The following is a 9,699-nucleotide window of genomic DNA, read 5'->3' as shown; positions in this document are numbered from 1 at the left end:
CGGAGTTATATAGTCAACAAGGCGATGCTCAGCCAGGGGTGTCATAGTAACACTCTTCCTGCTAACGAGGAGGAGTTGTACAGAACTAAAAGGGAAAAAAACCCCCAAAAACTAGCATGTGAGGTATATTTATATTGAATCATTGGACAAAGTTGTGCAACCCTATATGCAACCAAGCGTGGTCAGGCTGCCTCTCCTGCCAGGGATGCCACCCACAGCTGCCTGGGTTATGCCTGCATCAGCTGTTTCCTCCAGCCGTCCACCTTGTGCTGAGCCTGCTGTTGCTGGGTGTTGCTGCTCTACCTCCTGACGTTCCTCCAGGGTCTCTGGGGCTGAGGCTCTGCTCCTCACAACATCTCCTCCTGCAGGCAGCTACGCCTGCTCCTCCTCAGGTGCCTTAGGTCTCCTCAGCCTGCCCATGCCAGAGACCCTGATGGGCCAAGATAATGGAACAAGCCTGGAGGTAAGTAAGCCCTGATTAAAGAAAAAGTTTTTTATCAACGTGTCAGTCACTAACTGGCAAAGTACAGCAGTGATTCAGTAATTCACTGCAAGGAAGTGCTAGGTGAGGCTCCTGCTGGCAGCTGCTTGCAGGAAGCACAGAAGCTTGCTGGAAATACACTGAAATCCAAGAAACACCACGTACAAACCTAGATCACTGGTTGCTGGATCAATTTGTTCTTTAGGTAATGGCTGTTTCTGAGAGTAGAAACAGAATTTAACTTGCAACTGTAAAAACAGGATAATTTCCAGACTTCTTTGGGGACCAGTTTGCCCACTTTTATTCATGAGGTAATGAAAACCTTCCCACTCTATAACTCCTAATGCTCTTTCTGTATTGGTGGCCTATTTTTCTGCTTAAGGACAGGGAGGGACCGTTGAGTCACACACAATCTCATGCCCTCCTCCTCCTCTCATTTAAATATTAATATGATGAATTATTACTAGAATAACAGCTGTGCACTACTCATATCACAGCAACATAACCTTCCCCTCCTCATCGGAGCACAGCTATTCCTGACTCGCATTTTCTGGTCGACCTTCTCACTTCTTCTGGATGACCTTTTAGAAATTACTTTGTTAGTTCTGGTGTGGTATCATTAGGATAATTGTTTGTTCTGTTCTTTCTGCTTAAATATTAATGATTCTGAGGAAGTCAAAAGATAGCTTCAGTAATGGTAAGTTAAATGTCTGTGTGTATTCTCTTATGAGATCTGTTTGTTTAGAGAGAAAGAAGTATAAGGGATTAAGATTGATCTTTCTAGCACTTAAAAACATCTCCCTCTTTGAGAATTACCAAAATAATATATTGTCTTTTATATAAATAAAATCATTGTATATCAGTCAGCTGGTATGTATAGATAGTTCAGAGGAATACCTACCATTGGACCGAGAACTACTAACTCACTGCATTCTCTGTAGATAAAGTATTAGAAGCGAGAGTGCTAATAAAATCATGAGACATCTCTGTATAGACTGCTGAAAACAAATATTTGGCATCAAACAAAGAAGGGGAGGGTATATGAAGGAAAGATAAAACACCATGACTTAACTCAGTATGATTGGAAATACCAAGGTAAAGCATCCCCAGGCAGAGTTGGAAACTACTAGATGTTTTGTGGGTAAAAGTCTTCCTCTGCTGAGCACCTTTTGCACGGTTCTTGTGTTTGTGTGCGTGGTTTACAAACCCACAGGGTTTTTCTCCTTGAAAATGATACTTTCCTGCTGCAGAGAGGGGCAGCTGGATTTGTTGGTTTCTGCATCATTGTTGGGAAGAACTTAAAGCCAGCAGGAGTTTGTAGAAACCAGGTTTACTGGATTTGCTCATATTTAGCACTGGATGAAAATTTTAACTCGAGGCTCTTGCTACTTAGAGAGAAAAAAAATGTGAAATGTTTTTACAGAGGTTTTAAATGTCCATGTTTTTATTTGATCTTTTTTATTTTTAAAATTTGTTTTGGTAAATCAGTTTTATTGAAGTCAAAGAAAATGCTTTCTATTTGAATAAAATATTGTTTTACTGTTTTGTTGGGTTTTTTTAAATAGCTCACAAATATAACGGGGAACCCAAAAAATTAATCCCAATTTGTAAACGATATCCTCCTTTTCCTACTCCTGAAGAAATCAGTTGACATTTTTTTTCCCCAATCAGCCTTATCAGCAATGGGAGGAAGGGAGGCAGGAAGCCCAAGAACTCTTCCCATCCAAAATTAGTGTCTAACCCCATGCCTGGGGTTGGGGTCGGGGAGAAGAAAGAATGAAGAGAGAGTACTGGAAAATGTGTTTCTAAGTCATTGACTGCTGTGATGTAATGCTGAAAGTGGTGCTCTTGTTGAATTATTTTTCCACTCTACTTTTTTCTGAAGAAGTAGTTAGTGGAAACAAAGAGCCCAATTCTGACTGCTTGCGATTCCCACTATAGTCAACAAGAGTAAACTCATGACTGAGACATGCTCAGTACCACCTATAAATATATATATTAGTTTTTTCCCCTCTGTGTTCTCTTCCTCCAAAAGTTTGTAGGTGTTGGAAATTTCCTTTTTCTCAATTTACCATTAACATCGGGGTGTGTGTGTGTGGGGGTGTGTGTTAATTCTTGTGCAGGTTACTGTATTGTGAATTATTTGGCAAAAATTCTGCTTTTAGAAAAAGCCTTGATAAACTTGTAGCATTGTAGCATGTCCTCCAGATAAAATCTCATTTCGAACAGTCCCTTCCGATGATTATCTGCAGTGATTGCCAATGAACCTCGTAGCAATCTCATAACAACTGACCTCGTGGACGGAAAAGAAACCTGCTGTCAGAACTACAAATAATTTACGTAACCCAATTTAAAGCTCTCACAAAATGTTCCCTTGTTAAGAGGATTGTTACACTTGATGTGTGAGATGAAAATACTTTCTGGAGGTCAGGAATGCACAGAAGATAGATTAGATCGCTCAAAAAGACAAAAAATAGGTTTCTACCAGAAATTTTTCCTCTGTCAGATATTCAACTTGGCATTCTCTGAAGCTTATATAAGCACAGCTTTATTTCCTGCAAATGCTGTGTTTGCTCTGCAGAGGGAGAGGAGCCTCAGAGCTCCAGCTCTGCACATAGAAAAATGTAACTGAAGGCAGACTGGGTACTCAGGCTATTTTTTGCCACCTCTGGCAGTATAAATAAAAGGGTTTTTTTAAAGAATACAAGGGTAGATTTTTGGATCTATTTCCTGGATTGTACTGCAGCTAGCATTAAGCTGAAGGACCCCAGGCAGTTTATGTCCCTGCTGCAGGTGAGGCTGTGGGTTCCCAGCAGCTAGCGTGGGGCCAGCCCAGCTGAGGTCCTGCTGGTGGGATTGCATGGGCTTGCTGATGCGTTATGGCATTAACTCATGTAAGCAGGAGTGGCGGGACTGAGCTATCCCTTTCTGTGAGGTCTTCTGCTCATGACCATAGCTTGGTAAAGGCGCTGGAACTGACCTGCCTGCTGCTGAATGACCAAGGGGTGGGACAGCCTCTGCTGAGGCTGGAGATGGGGTCTCCGAGAAATACATCTGACCCAGACAAGGTATCAGAGCACTGAGTCGTGCAGGCCTGGTGTTCAGTGACCTGCTTGCTTACGCTCAGAAGTTAATGCTGTCTTCATAAAAATGTCAAGCAGAGCCACAAAACCTGAATTTGACATGTTGGAAAAGAGCTTTGTGAGATCCAGCTTTTCATAATAGGATCTGGGGGTGGGGCAGGTCTTGAAATGCTTTTCACACAGGATACAGTGGAAATAAAAAGAAATTACAGCTTCTGTAACCAAAGTCAAGTACTGTTGCTGTTGTCTCCACACTCTGCGCAGAGTCACGTGGTTTCTGTCTGTCCCTCCAATTAGCCAAAAATTGAGATTACAAAGAAGGTGATGATGGAGATTATTTAAACAGTTATCTCCTTGCCTCCTTCGATGGTTCATTCCCCTAGTTCCTGGGGTCCCCCTCTTGTAACCCTGCTGTCTCCTACCTGCCCTGATGCTGGCTGCCCCCCAGCCCTGCTAACGGCAGCGGCAGTGAGGGGGCATGGGGTCTGTGCCCAGGACGCAGAGGAAGCAGGAGGGATTGGGTGGCAGTAGAGGCTGAGTGACTGAGCATCTGAGCAAAGTAATAGTAAGAAACTTTGTCCTAAAGAGTGAGGTGTTTTCTTACAGGAAATGTCCTCTTGGTTTCCGCTGCTGAGAGTTGGGTTTTTTTCATAAAATACCTTTGCAAAGGGGAAGAGAAGCTTGAAAAGGGCCCTCTGCATCCCAGCAGTGAGTGCCCGGTGCACTTACGGAACTTCCCTGAGTCCCCCAGCAACCTCTAACCAACCTATGGGGAGAACACTGACAGGCCCATATCTTTCTCAGAAGCTCTCTGGTCCACTTTTTTCCCCCTAATGCATTCCTGTGTAGAAAGACCTTTTTACCACTACCTTCCCTGAGAGCTGGTGGCTGTGGAGCCCCAGGGGTGTCAGAAGAAGGCTGCCTGGAAAGTTGACACAGCCCATGTTAGCTTTCTGTGTACGTTCTGCTGCGGGAGGAGAAAGTGTGAATGTGACTGTTCCTTTGCCCCAGCAGAGGAGTAGAGATGGACAGAGGCTGTACGTGCTGGGAGCAGTGGCATAGCAAAGCAGAACATGGCACATGGCTTGGGCGAGGCTGGGAAGCTCTTGTGTTTGGATTGCCTTGGTCTCAGTGCTTGCCTCAGTTTCAATAGACCATGACTTTGCTGATGGCTAATTCTTTGGAAGGAAAGATTTTTGTGCTAGTTACATTTCCAAATCTGAACTTTGCTGGAACATTTAGCTCAAACATTTTGCCTTTCATTTTACAAGAACCAGGGTGCAGGAGAGCATTAATTTTGTCCTATTTAAAAACAGGCAAACAAAAACCAGTTTTTAAAAGGCTCTTGCCTGCTTCAGAAGAGGAGGGTACTCTTGAAATCCAAAAACAAAGATGTGCATTTTATCTTTGTGGAAAATCTCTTGATGCCTATGAACTAGAGACTTCAGGATTTGCAGACTGAATAGATGTGGTAGCAGATAAATTCCCACACTGTCTGTCGGTCCTGGGCATGCTCTAGCCCAGTCAACTTCTGAACAGCAATTTTCCTGTGACTGCATCCATGGGTTGCTGCAGGCTGTGTTGGGTTTGGGCACCTTAATTGAATATAAGTGGACTGTTCCTCCCACGCACTGCTTTTAGAGGCTCCTGTTGGCTCCAGTTAAGAGCTAGAGGTAGCTGCCTGACTCACGTGCAGAAGAAACAAGGACCAAATAGCTAGGAAATTTTTAAAGAGTAGGTTGGGAAAAAAAAACCCCTTGTAAAAATGAGATTTGAACAGGAAAGGAAAAAAGAAAATAGACACTGCGAAACAGGAGGAGACTTGTAGAAAGGTAAGTAGCTGCAAGGGAGTGCAAGGGCTGGTGTATGGGGTATGCAAACACAGCTACTTGGAGCGTACAAGAACAGATATTCAGCAGCTTCTGGTGCTGGGGAAAATCAGAACTGCCTGGACAAAGCCCAGAATAACTTGCCAAAACTGAGCATTCAGAACTTTGTGAATCTGCACTTGGTGCAAGTCCAATCACTTTGAAAAGTAGGCTGAAAAGTTCAAGAGTGGAATAATAAAGTACCAATCTTTTGCAAAATTCATTTCTGGCAATCTTAGATTGTGCACTAGCTAGTAAGGGCTAGTGTGACCTTGCTCTTTGTGACTCAGTTCAGGGAAGTGGTAATGATAATATCCCAACACTCCTGCAGACTGTAGAAATTAATTTAATGGGTGTTTGCAGAGCCCTAAAACCCTGGTGGTTCTGTCCTCAGACCAGGGCAATATCTGATGAATAAGACATTGGGCAGTACACTTTTTTCTTGGTATCTAATTACTGTTAATCAGGTGAGCTCTTGTCTTGTGCAATGAGTGAAGCAGAGCACTGAGCCACTTGTGAGGAGAAAACGGAATATCTGTTCATGCAGTAAAGCTGTATCAGAGCAGATAGAGCCTGTTCTAATTACTGTGGTTGTCATGTCACATTGAGTTCCTTTGAAAGGTCAGAGTTTACTAGCTGGCATTAAGGCCCATATTCCCATGTTCTCCTGCTATCTGAAACATTACAGCAATCAGGAAGATAAATCTTCTTGTTCCTCTGTGTGAAAAGGTTCAAAAGTTTCCATTACTACCCTGCTGTTTCACTTGATTTCAGCAGTTGCTGAGGGTTCTTGGTTGAAGTTTTCCTATTGACAAGAGCCTATTATAGCCTTGCCACTGATTTACCATTGCCTGGTAATAATTACATTTGTATTGTTTACTAACAAGTATCATTTGACCTAGGATGATAAACATGGGGTGCAGTGTAGTACTTTGATCGCAAATTGTATGTGTAGTCCTTGAATCATTTCTTACTACAAGTAAATGAATTGCCTTAATTATTTAAACAGGGATATTATCACAAACCATAATAATCTCACTTTACTCTGTACTTCTAGGAAGTGTTTAGATAGTCCACACAGCTGTGGGAATACCAGCTTAGGTAGTCTGTCAGAAAAAAAAATGAACAGCTAACATCTCAAAACCTTTGCTGGGGTGGTTTAACTTTGAAAGCAAGGACTGAGACTCATGTCCATCTCTTATTCCTCGGATATACCTTTTCCAAGATAGTCTGTAACTAGTTAATGGCAAGTTAAAGCTGAGAGGTTTGTGAGCTTCTATCTTACCTCTCTGGGCCACGTTTCAAGACACAGGCTGCCAGGAAGAGTTTGTCTGCTGTTGTCTGAAGCCTGATTCTTCATTGCTTTGGGTGGCCAGGTGAGATCTCCGACCGTGCACCTTGACCTTGTCACAAATAGTCTCCCGCTACTGAACACAAGTGAGTGGATTTGTGCACCTAACCTCTGTGAGAATGGATGCAAGGGCACAGAAGAAGGGCTTTCAGCTGGCTTGTGGTGCTGTGAGCCAGTGGGGACATCAGATTACTTAGGAAGCACATGGCAGCTCCTGCTGTCATCCAGGGCAGTGCTGGAGCTGGTAGCAGAGCACACATGGACTATAATCAAGTTGGAGTCGGTTGAATTGCAGCAATCATGAGAACTAAGTCTTGCAATTAGAGTTGGTCCAAAGGCTGAAAGTCCTCTTGTTTGAATCATCTCAATAGCTTTTGTTTTGGGAGTGTCCAGATTAAACAATAAGAAGAAATAAGAGATAACAGTTAGCAACATTTTGTTTACTAAAACAGATTCATCAGCAAATGATTTTAAATTGAGGCCTAAATAGTTCTCCAGTGTTTTATAAAACATGAATAATGAGGGAGGAATATCTTTTCCCCTGTCACAAAATATAGCTTTAGATGTATGTGGTATCTCTTAAGTTTTGGTTTAACAGCTTCTGACCCAGTGCGATCAAAAACTGTTCAGAGATATGCTGGAGATAAAAGAATTCTGATGCATAAACCAGCAGATTTCTCTACCTCTTTAATCTTTCTTAGTTCCAGCTCACTTGCAAAGTAAATCTCACTATTCAGTTCATGAAGGAACCTCTAGGCATAACTATACAGTGAAATGTTTTTCTATACCAGAAAACTTTCTGGTTTTAGGACTGCTTCTCAGTGATTTCTCAGCACCAAGGTGTCCTAGGGAGATATTCCTGAGAAGCAGGCTGCATGAGCCCTGCACAAGAGTGTGTCTGTGGAGGAAGCTATCCAGTGGTGCAATAAATAGGCATGTGAGACAAATTTCCACATAGGTCAAGAAACAATAAAAGATATACAGGATTTCTTTCCAAGTGCAAAAAGAACGAAGCTGGGCTTTACAATTTTAGGCAGAGGTTATGCTTGTGGTCATTAAAGACAGTTGGATTTCCTGCACTGGAGGTCTCATCGAGCTCTGCAAAGGCTGACGGCCTTGTCTGCCTTCTCTTGTACCCTTCTCTCCTGCATACATGCAGGGTGTGAACACCCACTAACAAGTGGATTTACTTTTATGTCCTGGAATGCATACATGAACCGATGTATTCCATTTCTGATTACACAGTCTTTAACTGAGAAAGTATGTAATGGCCCAGTTTCAGAACTGTCACACCTTTAATAGAGGTATTAAATCTTATGTTTCCAAAATAAGAAAAATTCAGATGGATTTTTTTTGGCCTTTAACCAAAAAAAGAAAATTTAGATCATGGGTAAAATCAGTTATTCAGTACAAAAGCTCGAAACCTGTGTAATGTATTATTTACTCCTTTCATAGGTAGCAGGAGCGCTTCCAGGCTGTTCTGCCTGTCGTGGGAACAGATACCTTACAAATGATGGGTAGAAACCATCCACTCCCGATAGCAGGAAGTCTCTGAGGTGTGGTCACAAGAGGGATCAAACATGCACTTTTCTCTTAAAGCAATATTTGTTCCCCTATTCCAAATAAAGCATTTATTTGGGGATAAATTACTGGGTTTTATCTTTACAGAAACCAATAGAAACAAAATGAGACAGTGAGTTGATTCTACAATCTGTGTTACTATTGTGAAGAGGAACAGATAGTTCATGGGATCAGATGAATAGATACAGATTAACCTCTAAGCAGCTATTATTGGAGCCTATTTAAATAGTTTGAGTTGGAAGAGCCTCTGCTGAATCTGATGGGATATGCCAGGGTAAGAAGATGATCCCAATGTTTGGCACCAGTCGGAGTCTGGAGAAACTCCAATGCATGTGTTGGTATTTATAGCATGTCAGGAGGGGAAAGCTCCTCCTCAAGAGTAAAAGGAGCAAATCAGACAATTCTCAGCAGTTTTTCCTCTTCAAAGGAAAATTTAATGTTCCTGGTTTTCATTGTACTGTCGTTGCAAGCAGACAGACTTTTTGCTTGAGCTCTAATAAGACAGAGATCTTGTGTTTCAAAAGCCTCATACCCTCTGCAGTAAATGATGCTTCTGTGGATATTTTTTCCCCGTGTCAATGGTGCAAGTCCCTCTTTCTGAGCACTTCAGGCAGTTGCTCTCCGTGGAGTGGCCTGAGATCTTGCATCATTTCCTGTCATCTGTCCAAAGCTATTTATAAAATGTCTGCTGTTTGTGGCACATAGCCAAAACCCAGTTTTCATGAGAAAACAAATAGTTTGGAAATCTATTCCTTTCCCCTACCAGTGTCTCAAAAGTGTTCAGAAAACCTGCAATGTCCAAGAAAATCTTGGAATGAAAGCTAAGCCATAACGGGGTTGGGGAAAAGAGTAGTCCAATGCATTTGTAGTGGAAATCTATAGAAATAGATGGTGCAACACAGGCTAAGAAAAAGTTGCAGAATATTAAGAGGGAGGAGGTGGTTCCAAAATGTATTTGTTAGGAAAAAAAAACACTTTGGGTTTTTGTTGTCTTAAAATACAACAAAAGTGACTCAAGGTAGCTTCTCTGACATTAAATATTTGCTGTATAATTTGATGGTAGATGTTCTATAAGAAGTTTTTACTTTTCAGTATCTCTTAGGTTTTCAATGTCTTTAGTCTCAGGACTGGAGTACGAGTCTGGCAGAGACAGCAAGAAGCATTAAGCAAAGCAGCGTTCTTCCCAGTCAATCTGCTGTTTATGATAAGTGCTATTTTGGGAACCCTGAAAGAGCGTGTTGGCCACAGACAAAACGCACCCTGAGCAACAGCACTAACATCAACTTCCCATTGGCCTGCCTTGACCCTGCTGGCACTGTATTTCTTGCCTCTTGA

The 9,699-nt window shown here is 42.2% G+C and overlaps 1 protein-coding gene across 2 annotated transcripts in view; it reads left to right on the top strand.

The window, feature by feature from the left end:
- The first annotated feature begins 310 nt into the window (after positions 1-310).
- The window catches only part of MAPK6 (mitogen-activated protein kinase 6), a 31,333-nt gene continuing 21,944 nt past the window's right edge, over positions 311-9,699 (top strand). The window contains exon 1 of one of the 2 annotated variants that reach the window (XM_054077765.1): positions 311-463. The gene's annotated coding sequence lies outside the window, so the exon portion shown is untranslated. Of the gene's footprint in view, positions 464-968; positions 1,179-9,699 lie in introns of those variants that run through there. The other variant, XM_009556342.2, reaches the window with a different exon arrangement.

This window comes from Cuculus canorus, chromosome 12 (genome assembly GCF_017976375.1).
Source record: "Cuculus canorus isolate bCucCan1 chromosome 12, bCucCan1.pri, whole genome shotgun sequence".
Classification (NCBI taxonomy): Eukaryota; Metazoa; Chordata; class Aves; order Cuculiformes; family Cuculidae; genus Cuculus; species Cuculus canorus.
Note: the sequence above shows the minus strand (reverse complement) of the source record. Positions and strands in the feature narration are given on the sequence as shown.